The sequence below is a fragment of the Phaenicophaeus curvirostris genome, chromosome 1, assembly GCF_032191515.1.
Source record: "Phaenicophaeus curvirostris isolate KB17595 chromosome 1, BPBGC_Pcur_1.0, whole genome shotgun sequence".
Lineage (NCBI taxonomy): Eukaryota > Metazoa > Chordata > Aves > Cuculiformes > Cuculidae > Phaenicophaeus > Phaenicophaeus curvirostris.
In genome coordinates this window covers 21,206,966-21,232,720 of record NC_091392.1, presented here as the reverse complement: position 1 = coordinate 21,232,720, position 25,755 = coordinate 21,206,966, and the positions used below count along the sequence as shown (strand labels likewise).

The 25,755-nt window shown below is 40.4% G+C and overlaps 1 pseudogene; it reads left to right on the top strand.

Moving 5' to 3' along the window:
* The first annotated feature begins 922 nt into the window (after positions 1–922).
* Positions 923–1,061, top strand: LOC138716889 (U2 spliceosomal RNA; annotated as a pseudogene).
* The last annotated feature ends 24,694 nt before the right edge of the window (positions 1,062–25,755 follow it).

Below are 25,755 nucleotides of genomic sequence, written 5' to 3'. Positions count from 1 at the left end.
ATCTATACTGCTGTCATTTGCCACTTTTTGTGCTGCGATCACCTCAGAAAACGCCCCTTGTTGGCTGAGGGCGGTTTGGAGGGAACCGCGCGGCGCGTTTTGGCGGGTCCGGCTGCCGGCGGGCGCCACCCAGCGGCCACCGCCGGGAGCGCCGGGTGTCTCTGGCCTGTGGGCGGCAACGATAGAGAAAGGTTTGGGTTGGAAGGGACCGTAAAGACCATCCAGTTCCATCCCCCCTGCCACAGGTCACGCTGGCCAAGGCCTCGTCCAACCTGGCCCTGAACACCTCCAGGGATGGGGCAGCCACAGCTTCCCTGGGCAGCCTGTGCCTGTGCCTCAACACCCTCACAGAGAATAAATTCCTCCACATGTCTAGTTTCAATCTGCCCCTCTCCTGTTTATACCTATTGCCCTTAGTCCTATCATTATGAGCCTTTGTAAACAGTCCCTCCCCAGCTTTCTTGTAGCCCCGTTTAGGTACTGGAAGGTCACCATAAGGTCTCCTCGGAGCCTTCTCTTCTCCAGGCTGAACAACCCCAACTCTCTCAGCCTGTCCTCGAACGGGAGGTGCTCCAGCTGTCTAATCATCCTCTTATTCCTCCTCTGGACGCATTCACAGAATCACAGAATCACTAGGTTGGAAAAGCATCATTGAGTCCAACCATTCCTATCAATCACTAAACCATGCCCCTCAGCACCTCATCCACCCATCTTTTAAATACCTCCAGGGATGGTGACTCAACCACCTCCCTGGGCAGCCTGTTCCAGTGTCCAATGACCCTTTCCATGAAAAATCTTTTTCTGATTTACCAGCCTGAACCTCCCCTAGCGGAGCTTAAGGCCATTCCCTTTGTCCTGTCCCCTGATCCCTGTCCCCTATTTTGATTCCAACATCACTTCCAATGATCTTAGCCAAAAGGCCATAGCTTCTCAGCCTTTTGGCTAAGATCAAGTGTAGTAAAATGAAGGAAAATAACAGTGTAGCAATGCTAGCCTCTTGAAGAAGGCTGCTTTGACCTTCCCTCTTCCCTATTGCTCCAGCAATTCCAGAGGAAGCATCTAAAATAGAATTATGCATCCATCAACATGCCAGTCACCCAGTCTGGATGGGCTACGGCTCTCAAACTCCCTGTAGAGGCTGATGAGAAACCCCTGATGCCATTTAATGAGGCCATGGCATCACTAACATTTCTTCGGTGATGTTTCCCACCGGCCCTCTCTTTAGGAACAGTCCACCTGCCAATCTGCATGGCTCTGCAGCTTTCTGGTCCTGAACATTGCTCATGGAGTAGTGCCAGCCCAGGGGTCATCAAAAGATGACATTAATTTGTGCATTTTTGCACTGTATTAAGAAAAAAATTAACTGGGAGATTTCTACTGCAATTATTTAATATAACTGCATGTATCCCAGCATCATCCATGCTGCCAGTAACCTCCAGCCTGGCCGCGGCCATTGAGCTGAGACTGTGAAGCCATGTTATCTGTTCCTGTGTGTGACAGGTTAATTCTACAATCCATTATTTTCATGGGCAATAAATTTCACAAGGAAGCCCATTTCTTGGTAACACACAGAAATATTTCTACTTGCTTTTGCCTTCACCTAAATGATACAGCTATCACGCGTCAAGCACTGATAAACCCCTCATGCTTACCCAGGGCTGTGTCGGGGCTCATAAACATTTCTGGTAAAATTTTTGAAATAAAATAGCAACCTCCTTGCCCTGGCACATTTTTAGAGGGCAAGTCTTCCCTAGAAGCTATTTTACAACTCTATTAGAGCTATACTCTTCATAACTGATCTGAGTAGCTGTGAACTTTTACTGAAACAGTGTATACAGCACTGTAGGGCTGGGCAGCAATTAGGCTCTATAAACCCAGAGTGGCGAAGGAGTGAAAAAATGAAGATGGTGTTAACTTCTTGACAATTCTACTTTATACAGCAACCCATGTGTCAAGAGCATTTTGTCTATATGGATTTTAAGGTAAGAACATGCTTCTGGAAAACCATTTTTCTTCAGCTTGTTCAGGTAGATCATCTATTATCTAGAGGTTGATTATGGTCTTAAAGTTACTCTGTGTAGAGACATTTAAATCTCAATAGACTTACAAGACATTTATTTAAATATTACAAGAGAAAGGAGAATTTTACTGGGTTAAAATTCATCTCAATGAGTTGAAGAAAAGAGCTGTTGAGACCTTACTTTTGAAGTTCTGTATCTTTGTGTTATTTATTAACCCTGTGCTTCCCAAGTAATTCATTAAAACTGATGAGTTCAGATGCTTCGTTGCTGGGCAACTGTGAGAAAGGTCAGCAGACTTTGTATGAATGATGATGTACAGAAGATATCCAGCCAGGTCTCCTTCATGTTCTTGAATGCAATCTAATATGGCCAAGTGCAGTCTGATGTCTTTTCTTGGACATTTTTCAGGTGAAGTAAACGCCCTTGCTAATCAGCTAAACCATTTGCCCAAACTGGAAAAAAAAATAGCGAGGTTCACATAGTGTAATTCAAAGTGATAATTAAGTAGCAAAAATACTAGTGCTAGCATAATAACAGTACTTCTAAAACAAATATAATTACACTGTCTCTTGCAATATTAACTGAAAATCACAGAGCTGTGCAAACAGTAATACAGCATGTGAATAACAGGAGGAAAAAGCATTTCTTACTGAAACATGCAGCTGGAGAATTAAGGGATCTGTCTATTACTCTGTCCACTTTTGTAGTAGCACAGACTGTTCCCTTTGTATTCTGTATATTTGATTTCCAATTGTATACCATTCTACTTCAAAACTGAGCACTTAAAGGGATTAATGTTTGTTGATTGCTTTCATGAGATAATATAGCCTTGTTCCCCTCTATGATGTTTAGCCATAATCTTTTATTTCCAAGGAGAAAATTCTGATTAGCCTTTTGCTTTGAATAGCAGAATTATTTCCTAGAGTGTTACAATTGTGTAATCATTCAAATAAGCCAGTAAACAAGCCAGGACAAATTTATTCCCGGCATAACAATTCTGATTCAACTGAAACAAAAACACTCATAAATTCAATCCACAATAACAGAGTAAAATGCCCTTGGGGGTTCAAAGAGTGAAACCTCTCAGGCCGGAAATACCTGTTCTGGTTTCTTAACCAGATTAATGCATCAGCCTTGCAGAATATGTTGTGTGTTAAAATACAGCAACATGGACAGAGACCAATGAAACCAGTTCCCAAACAAGCTGAAATTACTTTTGTGAATACAAAGCACAACTAACATTGTAGCTCCTATAGGCATCTGGGCTTGGAAGTCAATTATGAAAGCTAGATTTCTAATAACTTTTTTCAGAGATGAACTGAACCTTTAAGGCTTTTTAATTAAAATGGAAAAGATGCTTGTAGCCTTTCAGAAAGACCTGGGAAGGCTTGTACAACACTGAAGTCTGAAAAAGCAATGAGGATACGTATTCTGTTCCTGTGGCTTACGTAACCACAAAGTCATGGACAGCATGGCTTTAATATATTCCATGGTCAGAAGGCAAAGAATGCACAACACACCCCAGAGCACTCCTGCACCGCAGTTGAGATGAAGACTCTGTGGCCATACCTGGAATGCCGCCCAGCACCAACTGCTACATTCTTTGAAGAACTCTGAAAAATGTGAAAGGACTACTAGAAGAACTTAGAAGAACGATTTGCAGCCCGGGGAACCTGGTAACAAAAGAACATCAACATATTAATAATTTAGTTTGTTGAAGAGAAAGCTCAGAGTTGATTCAGTTGAAGTATCTGTTTAGGAGATTTCTAATAGTCAGAGCTGAAGGAAAGAAAAAAGGAGATTGTTTAATGGGAAGCTAAGCCAAATCAAACTAGAACAGAAATAAGGACAACATTTTTCACAGTGAGTATAATTAACTCCTGGAATGATCTACTCAGGGAGCAGGTGTTTTCTCCATCATTCTTAGTCTATCTGGGGCAGGTATGAGTTTTGCACATTAGTGTTTGGAAAGAGACATACTGAGACCTGCCGAAAAACATTACTGCAGCTTGTCCAAACATTAAAAGTGCCAGCTCGCACAGATGCAGTGAGAAAAGCTCAGGATTCAGTGGGGAACTGCCTGCTGGTGCCTACCAACACTCACACAAGTAGGCTATGCAGAAACTATTACAAATCTTCCAATGGGTGAGACATCATCAGGGAGCTCAGAGGAGGAAGAAGGCAACAAGCCTCTTAGAACTGAAGGTCCCAGTGCTCTGCCACAGGACCAATCTGGGTCCCGGGTAATCTAACAACCTGTCTCAGCAGCCTGTTTTTACTTCCTTCCTCCCAGTGCAAGGCTTCTGCCTTCCGACAGCACAGCCTTGATGACAGCCGCATGACATGACCCTTCTCCAGGAACTGCTCTTCAGTTACCTGCATACATAACCTGGCCCAGGAGTCATTCTCTGACCAGCCATCTCAGTGTGAGTCTAAAGGCAAACTCTTAACGTGTTCCTCAGACAAGGAGAGAATGTCTAGTGAACATCTAGTGTGACAAAGAGGTGATGTGTGGAAAAGAGTCATGGGGAAGAGGGTTGCTTTGAATATCTGGTGGTTATGCTTGAAAGATACTGCTGTCAAGAGTTTCTAATGACGAGGGGAACATCTGCAGCCACAGTAGTGGACAATGTGTTAACAATGTCTGCCCACACCTGACTGACTGGTGCCTGAAGCATTGGGACCAGGGTGCAAAGGCAAGAACCTTGAGGGAAAATACCAGGAGGATAGAAGACCTTCTGGAAGAACCTCCTGCCAGGTGTAAAAGTCATGAAAGGCTGCTTAAATATCTATCCTGTGTGCAAAAAAAAGCATAGAGGGTGCTTAAAACACTCTGGTGAGGTTGTGTACTGTTCTCAGCATTACATAGGTTTGCCTAGTCTTGAGCAACAGTGCCAGCAGAGCTACGGGACTCAGCGGGACTGGCTCACAGCCCCAGGACAGTGCTCAGGAAACAGGCAGAGCAAGGCTCAGCTGTTAGAAATTAATGAATTGTGTTGTATAAAATTTGCTAATTAAAATTTCAGGACAAAGCAGATTTTCAACAAGGAAATTTCAACAAAACCATTAACATTTGGTGAAACTATAAACATGATGACATATATGAGACCATAACAATTACAAGCTGTACTGCTTGTGTACTTCACATAAAATAATCTTATTCATGCAGGAGGGGAGGCAACAACTTAAATTCTTGTTAAAAAAAAAAGATTACAGTTGAATCAAGTGTCAGTCAGAAGCTCCAAAAAAAAGCACTGTATTTTATAGTCATCCCCTGTAAATTCAATGACACTTCACTTCCTGCCCTCTTCTTTCAGTCCATGATAGATGTAGTCTTTTACACTACTTATTTTTGAAACTTCAACTTTTAACATCTTCTTGTCATTTAGATATTCCTAATGAATCACTGTAGCTAAAATCCCATTGCCTGTGATAAAAAATATTCTTCCATATTTTATATTGGAAGAACTGTCCATTAGTGAGAAACCTGAGTCATACTGCCCATTTCATTTTTTCTGAGGGAAAAAAAATCTCTGAGCTTATTTCTCATTATAATTATTATGTTCATTGTTTTCTTAGGAAAGTCTTCTTCCTCAGAAAACAGGCTGGATTAATTCCTCTTTCAGCATTCACAGGATGCACATACCAATTTCTCAGAAAGGCAAAATAATTATGTCAGGCAGCAGTCGACTTTTCTAAAATCAATCAATCAATCAATCAATCTATCTATCTATCTATCGATCTATCTATCTGTCCAACATCGGCAAAGACTTCCATATATTATATTCAACGCTCTGAGTCAAACTTGTTCAGTGCTATGAAATCATAAGGAAGGAGGGTCTTGCCATGCAGAATGAACTGCCTGGCATGGTTGCATGGGAGCCAGTCAAGAACAGACTGGGTGATCCTCAGATGGGTCCTGTGTCTCAAAACCAAAATATTTCAGCAGAGTGAGCGTGAGCCTGGAGGGGATGCCATGGGCTATTTTGACATGAAGTCATCCCCCAGCCCACATGTGAAGTCTACATCCACAAGCAAGGTAATGCAGCTTGACTGCTTGGAAGTGTTCAAGGTCAATTTTCATGGGGCTTTAGCAAGCTTATCTATAGAAAGATGTACCTGCTTATGGCAGGGGGGTTGGAGTAGATGACCCTCAAAGGTCCTTTCCAACAAAACCCATTCTGATTCTCTGATACCATGTCTTATTATAATAAGACATAATATATATATAATTATATATATAATATTATATATATATATAATATATATATATATATAATTATATATATATATAATATAATAAGGGTCAGTTTTACTGCGCCTGGTTTCTGTATATGCTGCTCTTCTATAATTCTTTCCCTGTGTGTTTTAACATACAATACAATTTTACCTCTTCGTACAGATTCCCAGTGCGATTTTTATTTTTCATTGACATAAGCCTCCAAACTGGACTCAACAAGGTAAGTTAAAATATATATTTATTTTATGTTCTATTTAATATGCTTGACTTAAAATCAAAGGCTCAAATATTGCCAACAGAAGCAGCTAAAGACGCTTGAAATGGCTGTGCAAATTCCAGTCCGACTGAGGTCGGTGGCAGTGGCCTTGGTCTGCGCCTGAGTTAGTCCAGCTGCTGACTGAGTCCTCTGGGTTCTGCCTAGGGCATGCTGTGCACTGGACAAGCTGTGTCTCTGTGCCTGTCCCTCCCACAGCCTTCCAGCCCCATGGGACCCTCTGCAATTAGAGCAGGCAGATATCTGTGCATGGTCACCTGGAGCCACTGCACAGGAGGGATCACAGGAGAGAAATTCCCAGCCAGAGCTCCAGAGAGTTTTTGTGCACCTGGGAGGCAGGCTACAGGCTCACTGCTGTCATATAACCCAGATGTGCCTTTCCTCATCCTGACTGTGCCAGATGTGTGCCTCCTGATGTGAACAAGTAGGTTTTCACACCTCAGTACAAAGGGAGGGTCTATTAAACATCAAGTTTTGTGTTTTACAAAATGTCTAAGCTTTCTTAGACATTTTAAAGAAATGGGTTTCCGAATTCCCAACTAACCTATGTGAGATGGGGACCAATAGCTAAAATGTTGAGGTCTGCACAAATCAGTTCTATTTAACATAAACATTTGATGCGTTGTCATTTAAGCTTTAATATCTGCAAGTTATTTCGTCATGGTCATTGTGGAAATAAGTGCAAGGAAATTTCTTTGGAGGGCAGCTACTTTTTCTAATACGGGAACATTTGCCTGGCTTTTATTTTTCTGAATGTTCAAAATTTCCCAGGCTGAGAAAATAGAGCCAAGAAAAAAACATCTGAGGACAGGCTAAGCCCATTAGGAACACCAGCATAAAAACATGCTACTGAAATGAACTCAGAGAAATCTCTTCTTACCAAAAAATACCAGTATTTCATAAAGCGGTCTTAAACCCCGTGTGCTTTTAGGACAATTTTTTAGTTTTTTGGAAACAAAAACCATGTGCCAAAGAGCACATTAATAAGTAAGTAAGTAAATAAATAAACTATTCAATAATTAAATCATCCCATCTTTGCAGTGCTACATTATTCTGCTGTTATCAGATTAAGACTGTTTTTTCTCCTAACTAATCAGATGGAGGGATTAAAACCTGCATACGCCAGTGAAACACAAAACAGCCAGAGGGAGAAAAGCCAGTTTGGTAGGACAGATGGGCTGTGAGATGGTCACATGCAGAGCTTTACTGCGACTGGGCAGAAGAGTGGCAGAACTTTGTCATGAAAATAGATTGGCAGAAAGATATCAGCAACAGCACTCTGACAGACCCCAGAATCTGCTCTTCCTGCCTCCTGCTTTCCAGGACACGGGTTTTCCAGGAGGTTTTGTATGAGGGCACAAGCAGGTGACACAGATGATGAACTTCATGATGAACTGTCACAAACTGGAGTAGTTTTGATATATTCTCTCTACAAGACTGCTCCCACATGGGCATGTGTTAGCAACTGCTGTGCCAACTTAACGAATGCCTTCCCCAACTCATAACAATTCAGAGCATTGCTGGGATAGACACCTATTTAAATGCACTTGCTGAAACCATTACCTCTACTCAGTTCCCACATCAGAGCAATGCCCAGTGGTACCTTTTCTCTTCTGCGTGGTTTGTGGTGCTCAATACAGTTCTGTGCCCCTGAAAAACCAACAGCAGATGTGCAAGTGGCATATGTATTCAAAAAGGCTGCTACACGCAGTTTCTGAATCACATAAGATCAATATTAATTACATTTCATCACTCTGACGCTGTACTGCGGAGGGGTGAAGCTAAAAATATCTCTGTTTCCCCTATTTATTTTCTTCCTCCTTCTCAGCCTTTTCATTCCATTTCTCTTCCTTGAAATCCAGTTGTATACCTAGGACTAGATGGGAAGCATCCCAAAGCACATTAAAAAGAAAAAATTGCTTTGTGTGACTTTGCAAGTCTTTGATCCTTGACTTGATCCTTGCGGAGTCCTGGCCTCGCCGCATCCCTGGAGCGGGAATTACCTCATTACCAGCTATCTGAACTGTCTTTTTTGTCAATCATGTTCTGAAGATGCATCCTCTTTCTTGCATTAATTTGCAGAGCTGCTTCCCGTCCTCATCCTTTAAATATTTTTTTCCTTACTTACTTCTACAGTTTGACCTTCTTTCTGTAATTCAAGAGAAATGTACACACATGATCATTCACTGCATATTGCAGAAATCTAATATTTAGCACTGGAAGACTTTCACCAGTTTCTCTGAGGTTTCTGAAGTCTGAAGAATTGTTTTCCTAATCATAAAGAAATGCTTTGGATGTTAAATTTACATTTTTATAATTTCCTCTGAACTATTCTTCACACATAGTTCCTTCATACTGTGCATCTACAATCAAATCTTTAAATATAGCTTCTTTTTGAGCTCTCAGACTTTTCAATGATGTGGGCTACATTTTAGGTTAGCACTTTTCATCTTCCAGTTTCCAAATCACGATTTAATACAGTGATCACTACTTCCTTATGCAGGAAAGTATTGTCAGAGAGATGGTCTAGCATTTTCATTACTCTAGCATGAGAAGTGATTTTCTTTAAAACTGTTAGTCATACTCTGTTTTCTTGGTCTTCATCTCCCTTCTCACAGATGTATTCCTTATTCTTGCTTTGGGTTGCTGCTTAATGCTGATCTGCACTGTGTCCAGCTACTGGCTCCTTTTCCCCCAGCTATTTCATTTCTGCTGGAGGAAGCTATTTCTGCTGTAGCTGTCTCTGAAAGTAGCCCTCCTCCTACATTAAGAGCAGCAGCCTCTTTTAATAGCTTGATTAAACTGGAACAATTCTGCCAACAGCACTTAAGGTTTCTGCAAGGGGACATCTTGTATCCCATGCAAGTGATAACTTGCTAAAAAACTTAATTAAAACAAAAAAGAGAAAAGAAAACCCCAAATCTGAATCTTCTTTACTTCAGCAATGTGCATTTCAGTTGAATTACTCTCAGTCTGCTTAAGGAAAAGAGGATGTGGTTCATGATGTGCCAATAGAGCCTGTAGATCACCTGCACACATGCTGGGACTCATTTCTTGAGTACTGCAGTGGTAAGTAGTTTGAATTTCCAAAGAATTCTGAATATCCTACATATCTGTTCTTCTCCCTCCTCTTTCCTATGAGTACTTGCTAACAAATGCATCCAGTCATGAGTGCAGGGATGGCTGCCCAGCCCTTCCACTACTATGGTGGCCACACTCAGACATAAGAATAGCCTCAGCAGTCAGGAGTCACTGTTTGTGTCAGAAATATTTCCTTGATTTTACTGAGCAGTTATTTTGCCCAGGATGAATTTCAGTCATTCATCAGTTTTCATTTAAAGGAGAAAAATCTATTTTCATAAAAGGTACCATCCTGGACAGTGCAGTATGACTCGTCATAAGCAAACTAGTTTACAATCATATTGGGACTGTGTAGCAGCAGGGATTGTCCTCTGCCACAAGCTGACTACCGTAAGTGCAATGAAAGCCAGGAGTAACTGTTTAACATTGGCTACAGTGTGAGAAAGCAAAGGAAGTCATGGGCTACAGCTCTAGAATTGATTAACAGACTGTCATTTTTTTCTCACCATGACTTGGCATAACTCAGTGGCCGCTGCTGCCATCACTATTTGCTTCCCACATACATGGGAGAAGAGTAGGTCTGATTCTATGTCTCATAGCAAAATTAGTTTCTAGAACATTACTTCATGTGCTTATGGTTCTTCACGTAAGCATATCATTATCTGCATGAATGATATCACAACCTGGAATCAATGAAGTCTAAAGCATGTACACGATTAAGAACTATAGCACTTGAAAAGATTACAGGTATCTTCTGAATTAGGGCCAGAAGCCAGAAAAACATTATGTATAACAACCTAGCAAGGTCTAAGTTGAAAGAACAGATCTTTGGATATCACCCCTCTGAAATTTTACAAAAGTGTCTGGCAAGCTGACACTTGAGATATAGAATGCAAGGACTTTCAAAATGTGTAGAACTGTTTCTTTTCCCCAAATTATTCTAACACTTCTTTTTCATACTATGTTTTGACGACATATTTGCTTATTCAAACTTATTGCTTTAAGTAAAACAAAAACATGGTGTATTTAGAATTTGTATATGGAACAGCGGACATCCACAAGGGCTATGTAAAATGCAAACCACAGTGTTTTTATCAAGAGTTCAAGGAACAAAACTAATTGAAAGTTAATTTTAAGGCTGCATCTTTAACCTTACTGAGTTTGTTCATCTTCACTCTGCTAAAAATAACTGATGGCACAGCAAGTCTCCATATTTTGTGATTTGTGTTTCAGAATATTCTCCAGATAGCAACCTTGGTCTGGCCTTGAGCCAAACAAACTCTTTGTGCTTCCTTTATTTCATTCAGCCTTTTAAAAATTCTTTGCTTTTAAGTTTTCAGCCTAGAGCTGTAAAAAGGCAACTTGATACAATGCAGACCTCAGGATGTGATTCATAAGAGATATACCAAATTTTAAAAGCACTTTTCAGTCTGAACCTTTAACAGCTTCAGTGTTTGAGCCCAAATAAATGGATAATCCTCAAAAATGACTGGGCTTTAAAGCTGGAGAAGCAATTTTTTTAAAGGCACATGCCCAGTTACATTTTCTCTCTCAATTTAGAGGTTAAGAGCAGCTCTGGTAGAAGCTTAGTACAAGCGGGTGGATGCTGCCTCACAGAGAGGCAAGATGCTACCAATTGGTTATTGGCAGTACCTTGCCTGTCAAAGGCAAGTAATATTTCTGTCCTCTTAATTCCATGGATTCCACTGAATCCGGAAGAAATTAGAAACCTTTGTCTTCATTAGATGAATTTTCAAACTGCAGAATTTCTCAGCACTTACCCAAACTGCACCCTGGGCCATTCCAAACATGCTTCTCTGTCACAAGTTATTGACCACTGGCCTTTGATATTGCCCGAAGTAAGAAAACTTGCACTGCTTAAGCTAGAGGAATTTCTGGTTCTGTAATCAGTAAGACAGAATTTAACATTAATTCTTGATTTCAGATGCCTGACTCTGTGAAAGGCAAAGCACTTCTCTTTTTTCAGTTATATCAACAGACCTAATATAGGCTGATTCCTCTCCTCAATGAATCTAATAAAGGCTAATTCCTCTCCCCACAAACCTCAACTCTTACACTCATAAGGCACCACAACTTCTTGCTTCAGCCCCGTGGAGAAGAGAGAACATCAACAGAAGAAGCATTGGTGGACACAAGAGTTAAACAGGTATATGTAATATCCACATACAGTCTAATATTAATGGTGCATTGTCTTTGCCTGGGCCATGACTGTGAACTCAATTCTCCTGCTCTTCAAATTCATGCAATTTCTGTAGGAACACTGCTTTTGTTTCGTTGATCTAAAATAGCTCAACTTTTAAGGAGGGAAAGAAGCACAGTAATGGAGGCCTTATCCTTTTTTTTTTTTATTCTGTTGTACATGCTATACTTCCCTTTTACCCCTAGTAGCAGTGAAAACAAAGTAAAACTTGCACAGTTACTGATTCAGCGCTGGCACAGCCTCTCTCTGGCCTCCAGCAATAGGGACTTCTAACACCTCCTGATGAATCTTTACTGGGGAGTAGAGCAAGAAAAGGAAAACAAGACAAGCTGCTGGAAGGATGCTCCTCATCTGTTCTCCAGAGTTTCTTCTTGGTTATATATTACCCTTTTCACAATGCTTGCACCATACATTCTTCTCAGAAAGCTGTGGCTAAGGTGCAGCAAAGTTGTGATGAACTTTGAAAATGACACAGTGCAGCTAAGAAGTGTGAGGCCTCAGCATGGATTTTGGCTACATGAAGACCTGCCATGTGGAAGTAAAAATGCCTCAAGGTAAGTGCTGCAAATGAATTCTCTTTCTTTGGAGATCTTTTACTGTATAACTGAATAACCGTTCCTACTGCTGTGCAAACTTCATATGTTGCTCATGCTGAGTGAATACCTTTTTCAAAAAACAAGATTACTCTTAAATACTTAATTTTTATGCACTGCTTGAAGTCCCAAATTGTTATTCAAGGACAGCAAGTATATTTCCAGCAATAAAAACAACTCAGTGGGAAGTTTAACAGTTTTATCTTTGCCTTCACTGTATCACAAATGAGACAAGATTTCTTCTTTTCAAGACTCTTCTCTAATTCAACATGCGTGCAAACTTTTTGATAAAGTGTCTGTCATTTAAATGCTACCCAGATCTCAGAGCTTCAGAAGATCACATTGACAGAAGCATTAAAACACAAATCATAATGTGGCACTTTTTAAAGATGCAGAAGAAAGTAGTTTTGAACATCTTCTTAGTAATAAAAGCCCAAAGCAACAAATCAAGGCTACAAAAGACATTAGTTAAAATAAACCTTATCTTGGCTAAGATAGAGCAGGAATTATTTGAAAAAAAATGCATGTGATGAGCAGCGTGAAGAGCATTATGAAGAGTGGAGTCTTGGCTCTCACTTGCAATTAGCTGCCTTGTGGTTGCGGTGCATGTTCTTTCTTGAAACTACAGCACCCTAGCTGCTACTGGTGAACTATAGCATGCAGAATGACACAAGTTATCATTTGAAGTCTGACAGCCATAGGCAGATGTTTTTACCAGACCAGCCACACTAGAGGGTTTACTGCTTGCTTTCATCTTGTACTCTCTGCCTTTCTCACAGTTTGATTAAGATGTACAGGCATAATGTGACATAGTTAAAGATGATTTATAAGCAAGTTGAATTGATACAATATTTTATCAATGATTTGTGCACTTCAGGATGCAGACCTTAAAAACTTAAGAACAATTAAAGCATTGGTGACACAGTCCAATGAAAGTCTTGATCCTTACTTATGTTAATTAGGCTTCATGCTTCATTCCTGGGAAGCTGAATTTGTCAGCAGTTATTTCATGGTAGAACTCCTGCAACAGCTGGTTTCTCAGCTGATGACCATGCTTATAGGATCGTGCTCACTTCAGCCAGTCATATGTAGGGCATTCCACCAAGACGTACCTACTGATTTGCTATGAAATCCATTTCTTCATGCAGTTCTGCATGTAAAAGTTGCAGGCTTTACTTGTCCTGTCCCTCCAAATGGCCACCGCTCACGACATTTTGTCTACTAGATGATTGCATTGGGTGAGTGAGGGGAGCTGATGATCTGGCCTGCTTCAGTGGTTATCAGCCTTCCTCTAGGTGAGGTTTGTGTGAAAAAGACCAGTGGTGTTCTGCCCCCGCCCCCGGCCCCCCGACAAAGAACTGAGCCAGAGCTTTGTAACTTCCTCCCTCTGCTCAGCCATCTCCTCTAACAGTACTAGGGCTGTCACTCCTGGAAAGCGAGGCTTCTGATCTTACCTGACCTTGGCTAATCCAGTTCAGAACCTCTCAGTCATTTCAGTGCTGTCTCCCCATGCTCCAAGCACCTAAGGCACACTGCAAAAGCAGTCCAGTCACCCTCACGCTCTCTGTTGAGCCACAGCACTGTTCCTGCACCTCTTCAATGAGGTCTTCCTAACTTGCATCCTCTTGCAGGCTCAACAAGACAGTCTGGAGATGTCTTGCACACTCAGGTGTTACAACGATGGTGTGAGCTGCTTATAGACAGAGAAACAAGGAAGTGAAAGGAGAAAAAGAAAAGTGAACACTCAGCCTTGGCACAAATCAAAGTTTCCTGATTCAGATGTGTAGCTTGACACAACTGCTTTATGGAAAAGCTTGTCAAATGTGCCAAAACATTCTGTTTTATCAAGCATAACATACTGTACCATAATATTAGTCTTGGCTGTACATGTGTCAGGGGAGTTCATATCACCATGAATCACTTGTTATGTTTTGTTTAAAGACTTTTGGTGGTCAGCTAGGAGTGCAAGACGTGTTCTTGTTAACTCAGGAATGTTCTCATTTGGATGATTAAGGCTTCAGAAGGAAAAGTCTCTGAAAGTGATATGGAAGTTGGATTCTATGCCTTAATGCACCCCCACATCCCACAAGATCTTTGCTTGCTTGAAGATTTTGTGTATATCGAAAGTCAGTGTAAAGCTAGATGGATTGTTACAATAACAGCGACCTATGCCTGAACTGGAATTTATCTACTAGCCCATTCATATGATGAATGCCAATGTTACTGCAAAATCAGACATTGCCAATGGAAAGGTACTTCTGTCCACAGATTCCTGTGCCCTCTTCTGCAATACATCTTTCTTTTCTTATTAAAAAAAACCCACAACACCAACAAAACAAGCAAACAAAACAAAACCCAGGGACCAAAACCAGCAAGTCAAAGCAGCCAATTACTAAAGGAAAGAAGTACTCCAGGTCAAGGGAGATGTGCTGACCTGCCTCCCCTGACAGACTATTCAGCTGCCAGAATAACTGCTATCGCAAAGCTTATGCGTGACCCAGGCACTTTTTGTTCTGAAAATATTTCCTGCTACAATAGACTCTTTGGCCCTGCAGCCTCTGTTTTCCTGTGTTTTTTACTGTCAGACAGTGCATGGATTTGCATTTCTTCTATCAACACAGCAGCAGTCAGCAATATTTTAAATATCATCAAGGCGCAGGGTGTCCATGGCACCAGTTCTGACTGACTAGATAACTTATTATTTTTGCTAGCATCTTTTACCAAGTATATTTACTTGAAAAATATTACCAATTCCTGTACCCACGTGTCTGCTCAGCACAGCTCTGCTACCTGTGGGTACCTGGGCTTCTTCTAAATGAGCCACGGGAACTTGGAGTACCACATCTGATAACTAGCCACACATTTTCTGTAATGTTGGCTTATCTGCCTTTGCTCCATACACAGTGTGCAGCACAGATACACCCTTCAGGATAAGTTCACACAGAAAACTGAATGTGTGGTTGTATCATGAGTTGGTAAAAACAGCTGTGATGCTTTAAGATCACAGTACTCAGTACATGCTAGCAACAAAAGCAACAAAAGCAGGCACAACCAGATGCATCAAGGAGATAAAACCGACTTAGTTTTACACTCCTGGTTGTTTAGTCCCTCCCTACAAGCCTACCTTATGCTTCCTTTCCATGACAGGAAGAACTTGGACCTTCCCAGACTGCAAAGCACTGAAGCCAGGTGGCAGCACTGAAGCCAGGTGGCATCACTGTGCAGGAGCCAGGGAGTCACGCAACAATAGGAGGACATACATGGCACAGTGGGATGGCTGTACCACTTTACACAGCATAAGGTGGAGCAGAATGACCTTAGGCATGAGCTGATATATGAGTGAGGTTCTTACTTGCTCACATTGTGAGGTGTCTGCTTTTGCATTGAAAGAAAATAGAGACTATTTAGGTTTGCTTTCTGGGTTTGAGCCTGTGCTGATGCTCCCACTCCTATAGTTAATAACCTTATGCAATCCACTGCATCCACAGGTGCTCCACTGTTACTGTCCCCCAGATTAAAATATGCATGCTTGCATATCGTCCAGTTACACATTCTCTCCACTGGATGTGTTAACTTTATTTATATAGGCCCTCATTACTGCGCAGGTTGGCCACTTAGAATTTTTAAGGGCTTTTGCCCTCATAAAAAGCCTTGGGAAAATGTAAAACCTATTAGTGCTGTATGAGAAGAGGAGGGAAAGAAATACGAAGGGTCAGATCCAGAAGGTCAACTTTTGAGACCATCTCAGTTTGCAGAGAGCAATTAGATGCAGAATTCTAATGCTATGAACTTCAAAACTCTAGCTTATACTCCAAGAGCCTAAGCCCTTAGTTCTCAGTGTTTTAAAAGTGAAGGTCCCTTCTCTACAGATCTACTTTCATGAATAAATAGAACTGCCTCGATCTTTTCAGGCCTAACTACTCGTACTTCTCATGCTTGAGCCAACTAGGATCTAAAAATTAGGCTTTCTTGAAGTTTCTTCTCTAGAAGACATGCTCCAGATGGTTATGGTACTTAGGAAAAGAGTAGCTGTATTCTGTGCTTCCCTCTTTGCAACCTAGCTCTTCATAGTGTATCCTTCTGAGGATGAGCATGTAAAGATTTTAGGCATTAGGAAAAAAGCAAATATTTTTAAGTATTTGGATCAGACAAACAAAATTATTTATATAAAATCACATTGCAAGCACAAACACTGAACCCACATTTCTTAAGGTCTGGGCAACTGCCAGTGTCAGTGAACACTCTTCCTGTTTCTGACTGGTAATGGATGTGTCTGCTTGCTGTGTGAAACTCCTGGGGCATTGTGTGGCTTCTGGTAAACAAGAGCAAAAGAGCCAGAATTCAAGTCGTGCTGAAGCCTGTCTGCTTACCTATAGTCACAGCTGAGGCTATAATAATTGCCTTCTCCTTATGGTCGAGAATGAGACAGCTGCTATTTTAACAGATCGCCAAGTACTTGCAGTGGTATGAAGTATTTTACTTCCTGAAGCCACCTGTCCCATATTCTACCAAGTTACCTGCCGGAAAGAGAAACAGCAGTGCTCTTGCTTGCTCTGGTTTTGTCCAAGATTTATTTATAGTAAAAATCTATTTTTATTTCATAGAAACATATTTATCTTTCATTTCCTTTCTTGCTTTGATGTTGAAACAAATAAGGAGGGAAAAAGCATATTGCATATATCATTTGACTTCAGTCTCTACTTACTGTTGATAGGAATCTAGCAGTCCATTTGTAGAGGCCTTAAAATCATGGAAAGCTATATCCTGTGTGCCTTTGCATTATTTCAGAGAATTCACCATGACTTCCGATCATGGCATTTCCTGGTTGCAGGATTCCAACTTACTCCTGTACAAGGGAGTGCAAAAATACAGTGTCTGTGGACCAGGAAAGCTGCACCTGCAGGAGAGGCTTGGAGCATGTGATTGCTTTCCGGAACACTAGAGCTATTAGCTTTGTGGCAAAGGCCTAGAGCTGGAAAGATACTTGCCATTGTGTTAGGAAATTGTTTGACTGACTGCTGAAGCTTGCCATATGTGTGAAACATTTGTCTGCTTTCCCCTCTATGATTACAGTTATTTCATTAAATAAAGAGGGAAAACTACAATATTTACAGCCTAAGCATCCTCATCATTTGCCATTTCCCCAAAGCTTCACCTGCCATGTTCCCTACACTCAAGGCCATCATCTTAACTAAAAGATCTAGTGAATCTGATATTTATGTCTAAGCCAGACTTGTATCAATTTGTACCTCAGGAAGTAAACACAAACCTTGGTTAAGCTCTTCATGTTGTTGGGTTTTGTTTGCTTGTTGAACAAATATTGTATGGCTATTAATAGTTCAGGTTGAGTTATGCTTACTGCAGAAATCATGAATGGAAAAGAGAAGGTCACCGAGCACAAGCTAAGTAAATTGATTCCTCACACTCTCTTAATAATGATTCTTCCAGGCTATTAACACATTTATGCTCTCCGCAGCTTGCGCTACAGTGGGGGAATTCCCTACTAGGCAGATCCCTCCAGCCATATAGACTGGATCTATTAGCATAATGGCAAAAAGTAGACATAAAGGAAGAAAGAGAGCATGCAGAATCTGGTAGGTCAAACCTCTTAATTCTAGGTATGGTAATGAGAGAATGCCTGATCAACACAGCAGTGGGGGATGCTGCTAGCCAGTCCAGCTGCCCTCAGTTTCTTTTTATCTTCTTGTCTGCCATGTGGGACTGTGGGAAACATCTTCAGGGCTTGTTTTGGTCTAACACACAGAGGAAAGAAAGAAAGGAAACAATGAAATAAAATGTTCATACTACTGAGCTGAATATCAAGCAAAGGAAAGAATAGGAATATTTAGGGAAAGTTCTTCCTCTTAAAGCAGAACTGTTGATAACTATGCATGCATAACTATAAAAGGAAATCATTGAAAACAGGGTACTCTTGAAGGATAATTCAGCCTTTTCATCTTACTTTAACATTAAACTAAAACATTTTTTTTCTGCTCTATGTGGCTTTTTATGTAGCTGTGAAGAACTGAGCTCTGCTGTGATTAAGTTTTATAGTGCAGTGTAGGTCTGAGTCACTGGGCATTGGGGTTGAGATACGAGACTGTGCCTTCCCAGATAACTCCTTCTCGTGCTGTTTCTTTTCTATATGTTGTGATATAGATTTTCCTTCTCTTTGCCATTTGGCCTTTTGCTAGCATAATCTGTAATAGGAATGTCACAATGCTGGGAAGAGAACTCACAGGTCAAGTCCAGGCTCCCATTGTCATTAAATATCATCACAACGGTCACAACTGATGCAAAATTATGCAGCATGAATGCCTTTATGGGGCCCAATCTTAACAAGTGTTTTTATTTGCAGAGTGAGAGACCTGTCAATTTGGAATGAGGTTGGAATCCTAAACTGGAAGTTAGGAAAAATGAGAAGCCATCTGAATAAAACTAAAAAGACCTCGTCACCTTGCATCCATTGCAGTGTGTGAAAACCACTTATCTAGGAGATTAGAAAGTTTCAAAAGGCCAGATGGTTACAAGAAAATCTACTGCTCGGCCTGCATGGGGAGTGTGTAAGCTTCTAATAGCTAATGACATAATTTATTGATCTTCTGAGAATAAAAGAGGTACTCTATAGGTAGGAATTTCTGTAAGTCAGCACATAAAATACTGCTGAGATTGAATGACTTTGCGGGATCAACTGTCCACAAAGCCACTGGTGATTGCAAACCTCTTCTGCTGCCATAGCAGAGTCAAACAGGAGTTTCCACATTTTCCTATATGTAGCTGAATCAAGAGTTTTGTGCGACATTATGAGTTTAGCAATTGTTCACACCAAAGCAAGGGGCAGGAAAATGCAGGAGGCTTAATAAATATAGTACACAACCTCTTCTGAATGGCTTGCAGCAGAACTGGTACAGACCCAGGCCCTGAGCACTGTGGAGTATCTCTGGAGAGAAAAAAACAACACACACAGGCACTTGGATCTCATTGGGTTCAAAACCCAGCAGTCTCTCTTTGTTTAAAGGCAAAAACATCACTGTGCCACTGAGCTCCTGGTAATGTGCTTGTTGTCTAAATTGGAAGAAAAAAAACATCTAGCACAGGGCCCTTGAAATGTGGATAACCTTTGTTTCAAAATACATGTTAGTGCAGCAAACACAAACTAAGGCAAATGCAGACATTTATTTAGGCCTCAAAACTACATTAATAATTACTCAGTCAGGGGAAAGAGTCCTGGTAGAGCTGCTCAGTAGATGCAATGGCATCACACAGAAAAACAAGGTAGAGATCAGGCAGGAGGAGTAAATGGACACTCTGCAAGGCATCCATTAGGTTCAGGAGACAGTAAGAAACTTGAATTTTGCAACATGTGACAAAGACCACTTTCAAATGAAGCTTGATTCAAGGTTTGCTGCTTCTGTATTTCAAAACAGGAAAAGTTCTGAAAACCAGTAAAAGAAGAAAAGTTACAGAAAAACTCCTGCTTCTAAAATCCCTACTCAGAAAAATCTTCTACTGAGCTTTCTAGAAGGAGAATTAGCTAAAGCTGATACAATATTTGCTAAATCTCTATGTTATGAAATGGAAGGATGAGGACTGGCAGAGAGAATTCATTTTGATGGTGATATTTATAATCAATCCAAGTTTTAAAGAAAACACTGGGCTTTATCCCAAAGCAAAAATTTTTGAAACTGCTGGGCAAAGGAGCTGACTGCTGTCTTTGGAACAGATGAAACAAAAAAATTATAACTGAAGAAGAGGCTGCTTGAAAGCTCATCCACTGTTTCACTTTACTGTAAAAGAGAGGCAGATTGCTGAGTGTATAAAGAAGGGTAACAGAGGTAAGGAGGAGTGTGTTACTGTGGCAGTAATAAAACATGAGCTCACATCCATCTCTGTGGTAATTTCACAAACACCAGCAGTGTAGTGTAAAAATCATTATCTTTTATCTGCAATTAAGGACATAGTTGCCTTATTAACTAGTGATAAGAATTTCCTTAAGATATGTTTAGTCTAATCCTACATCAAATGGAGATTGAAGATGATAAATACTGTTAAGACACATTAGCTTACCAAGATATTTTGCTATAAAATAGGTTGATGTTTAGAAGAAATGTGCTACCTGAGCCAGCAGTGACATCTTGCATCTTGCATCCTCTTAGCGTGACAGAAACAGTAACTTTGCATGCATAGGAAAATTGTATTGAAATATCACTTCCCTTTGCTTGTAGGTCTCTTACTTCTGCCAAACTTAATTATGCTCAGATTGAAAGAGGTCCCCAAATGCACTCTGGGGATGTAAAAGGTTTTGCCACAGGTCACTCTTCCGCCAGTTAAATGTTTACACAAAGAAGGTAATGGGCATGACCATTACTTTTGAAAGCCCACTGCTACGCTATTCGTGTCCAAGAGTCTCAGTCAACAAGAAATATGCAGCCTATTTGTTATTTTACCATTAGAAGCAGGAGATAGCAGAAAGCAAGTAGCAAAAAGGACAGCCAGTGTTTTGCTATAGGCTGAGTAAAACCTCAAGGAAATTAGGAATAATTAATTCTGGCTTAAACAATAGACTGTACTACAAGAAAGGCCTACTTCATAACTCCCTGGAGAACACAGAGAACTGTCACACAGTATTTTTCATAAAATAATCAACTCCACAGGAGGAGTTGTTACAGTTTTTGCTCGCCCTTCTCAGAATCGTATAGGGAAGGGCGAGCTGTCCCAATGCAGGAGACTTACAGAGGTCAGTATATGTTACCTGAATGCTGCCACAGACACACTTAACGTCTAGAAATACACCAGAGAAAACAGAAACAGCAAGGAAAGGCCAGAGAGCAGCATTGGCACAAGCACAAATATAAATTGGTAGTCACCTAATAAGTTTGTGATGATGAATGTGCACCTGAAACTCGATAACCCATCTGGGAAGTCACCTCCAGTCTTACATTCCAAAGAAATATAAGGGAAGCCTTTCCTTGAAAGCTCTTTCCAACGCAGTTCCCTTCATCTTTTGGTGTGGTCACATACTTGCAGTAGTCAAGGCCTGTTTCACTTATTTCTTGCAACTCCTGATAACCCTATTCCTTTCCAGAGCCTCTGATCTCACAGTGATTCACAATTCCCCTCTTAAAGTTCCAGTTTATAAAAGGAACATTAAAGTTCTTAAATCCTCAGGTTTGGGGCCCTCAATTAATTGTTTCTCAAAAGAGCCTTACCTCTGCCATTGCTTTCATTCATCAATTCAACTGTGTAGAGTCTGATACAATAATATAAATGAGGTAAACTGAGGTGCCATCTGATATTTATTTCTGAAAAATTAGACATATATCATACATCTGCCAACTCTATATACAAAGGTTTATGGCTTTATTTGTTTTAAGAGGGCAATAAATACATAAGAAGATTGCTTAATCTGTGACTACAGCTTATGCAGCTCAGTTCATAAGAACTCCTGTAAGTACAAGAAAAGCTGAGGAGTAATAAACTATTCTTTCACAGCAGTTTTTTGCAGACTATGTAAGTTCATTAATAGAAATATTTGATTTCAGTAGATGCATACTCTGAACAGCCTGAAAAATCTAACGCGTATCAAACAACTCCTGAATTATGATGAAACTGTGAAAAATTGTTCCCCTGTATGGATTATAGCTCTTGAACAGAATGAGGATCACACAGATCAGAGGTTTTATCCAAATGGCTGTTTGGAATGATTTGAAACATATCACATTATTGTCTTACCATCCTGCTATAATAACAATAGCAGAAAGTTTGATCTAGCTATTTAGCAAGCAAAATATGGTTTGGGTCCAAAAGTGCCCAATAAATGAACAGCAGGCCAAGCCATACAGCAACTGTTTCACTGGGTTTATCAAGGCCCCGTGAAGCCTCAGTAGAGGGCATGCCTCCATCAGGTCCATTAATTTCCACACTGCTCAATATCTGCAGTATAATCTGTCGTGTTACAGTCACATTATAACCATTATTTGGAGCCTTGTGGACAGACTTACATTGAGGAATCAAAAGTCTGTTCAGCAGAGTCCAAAGACAGTATATTAAGTTAAAACCAAGAAGATGATATTATAACATCACCGTAAAGGAAATTGTTATTAAAGTAGAAATACCACTTTTCACGTTTGTGGAATAGCCCACTGTGCACTGGAGTCATGCTGGTGGAAAAGAACAACCTTACAGATATGTCAGAGAAGTTCATATACAGTAGAACAACTGGATTTGTAATTTTTTTCTCTAGCCTGAGTTGTATCCTCACAATATGTCAAGTAATGACTGAAAAGCACAGTGATGGAGAAGTATTTTCAGTGGAAGGTTGAGTGTAACTGCTTTATGGGAAATGAACAGCACCAGATTGAAGTACAAAATTCTGTGGATGAGTAGCAGATGGCAAATGAAGGCATGTGAATACATGCATCCCATATTAAGCGAGATTGATAATTTACTAGAGATTTGTGTTCTGCTTTTACTAGTTTTAGCATTGGTAACTGTTTCGTTTAGATGTTTATGAAGACTTACAGCTGAATCAGAACTCACATACTGTTATCCCTTAACTCCAAATACTTGCATATTTTTAAAGCACTCTGTTGTCGCTTACCATGTTTTGAAGCTCATAGGAATCAGGCAGAGCAGCCCTACAGGTGCAGGTGCAAGTTTGTATATGTCTGCAACCACAGCTATTTAGAAGCCCTCTAAGTAACACGTTCTCTTCATATTGACTTAGTGTGTAGAATAAACATAATTTTAGCCAAATTGATTATTTGTTAATATAATTGCTACAATACATAAATATTTTTGGATTGTGATTAGAGGAATTCATAATTAGAAATGCGCTGTAATTTTAAAGATCCCACAGTGTTTTCATTGGAGCCAAAAGGAAGGACAAAATAGTCAATTAAACAGGCTTCCTTGAGTGTGATTTCTTATATACATCAGAAAAGCATAGTGCCTGGTGAACTTTACTCTTACATCCACACCTGCTTTTACCTTTGGAGTGTCTTCAGAGTCAACCAGAAGAAATTTACAACCGATATTTATTTAGGACATAAAGCCAGGTTAATGCATTTGGAACAATGTGTTCTTGCTCCCATTCACACGCTGAAATTTGCTTTTGACTTGAATGGGAGAAGTGCTGGGCTCTCCTCAGCTACTGATTATACACGTCAATATTAGGCTGTGTTTCAATGATGCTGTATTATGCATAAGAATAAAGTATCATGGAGCTGTTGTGAGACACCAGGCAACATAATTACATGGGCTGCAAAAGAAATACAAAGCAAAATATAGCACTATATATTAACAGCCCATCTCAGCATTCCCTCATTAAATCTGGACCTTTGTTTACTCAATTAGGAATTATTATAAAGTTAAATCTGTGTTTTTCTGATGTTTTTGTTCTGAATGAACATGGACTGAGAAGCCTTTGTTGATGTGACTGAGCAGGATATTGTGCAAAGCATTTAACACAGTCCCACACAGCATCCTCGTCTATTTGGAGAGGCATGGATTCAACAGATGAAACACTCCTTGGTTTTTAAAACTCAGTCAATAGCAGGGTTCCTCAGTGGATTTCCTACCTAATCATACCTAGTCATAGGTATGAAATACCTTGCATTTTTCATGATCAAACTTGAGGTTCAAAATGAGTAGCTGAATTATAACACTTTTTTCCAAAGCAAGACCCTTCATATTCTTACAAGGTCAAAAAAACAGGCTGGATCAGGTCATTGGAATCAACTTTGGCAGTATATAAGCCTTCCAAGTAGGTGTTCAGCAGCAAAAAGTGTTAATAGCAGGAATAAGAGTGATATTTACCTTGCAGGCATATGCAACAAGCCTCTTGTAATTCAGTAACAGATACATAGTCTCTCCCAAAGCAATCTCATGGAAGCTGATGTATTAAGACAAGTTAATGATTGACTCACTATTTACAGAAGGCTTCATTAAGCCTTTCCTGCTACCATTACTTCATCTTTCCTGTTGTTATAAGCAGTGACAGCTTTCCTATGTTAGAATTACATATTCATAGACGTGGTTTGCAAATATAACCTGCTCTATATTTAATTACAATGTTTTATTGTTAATAGTAAGGTATATAATATTCCAATGCAAGTTTTTGTCTTATAAAAATGCTACTTATTCCCTACAACATTTTCAAAAGAAAGCAGCACAGGAAGCATCTTCCTGGCATTTTCAGGGTTATTTTACTGTTAGCAATTTCAGGGAGACATGGTGAAATCTATGAATGGGCAACTCCAAGTTCAAAATTGTCTATAAGAGATCTAGTGCCAGAATCAAGGTGGTTGATCCTAAAGCCTCACTGACACTTTGTTAGAGCTACCTTACATTTACAGCAATTATAGGGAACAGTCTGTCCCATGTTTTCCAAAGCCTTTTTAAAATCAGTGCTGGGTTTACAATAATATGATTATATTTCCAACTAGGAAACAATCTATTTTCAGTACAAAGGTGGCATTTTCTTTCTTCAAGTTTCCATGTTTATTATTAGTATGAAAGTCATGAGCAAATTTGTGATTCCTAAACAGAAAATCAAAACAGAGCTAGAGAGAGAGTATATGAGAATTGAAAGGAGCCAAAAGGAGGTTAGCAAAGAAGTGCAAACTTTCTGCAATGCATCAAACAAATAAAAACCAAAGGAAGTAAAAGAGGAATGAGAAATAATGGGAAATTAGTAACTCACAACTGGCTAAAAGAATGACTTCCTTTGATTTCTTTGGGGTTTGTTTTCCTGAGAATAACATGGGGTTTGATTATGCAAGGGCAGCCATAATAGAAAAGCAGTGCCCTGCTGCACCTGCGAATTTTCTTCCTTCTGTACCTGCTGGAACTGCTGTGCATCAGAGGGACTGCGTGCACCCTCCTGCCCAGGGCCACATCCTCAGGGCTCACGCCTACATCCGACACCCCGATCACCAGATGTGAGGCTCCTATAGCTGGGTCCTACCTCACACACTGCCTGGCATCTCAGCTAACCCCACCAGAGCACACAGGCCTCCCTCTCACATCGTGGTGCCATATGTGAAATGCAGCAAGTCCTGCTGACCTGTCATCCTCCAGCATCAGGAGTTGGTGGGGAGAGGACATGTCACATATAGTTGCACTGGGGCAGGAGGGGAAGGGGTGTGCAGTGTCCACATCAGTTTTATAGCCTTCCCCTGTCTGTGGGCAGCCCCAGCACAGCCTCAAGCAGTATTTCATGTATAGGAAATGGAAGTTCCTAGGAAGGCAACCTATGACAGAGGAAGCCATGACTTCTTCTCTTCTCATGCCTTTACACCTCTTCAGAGTGCACTCACTCTCCT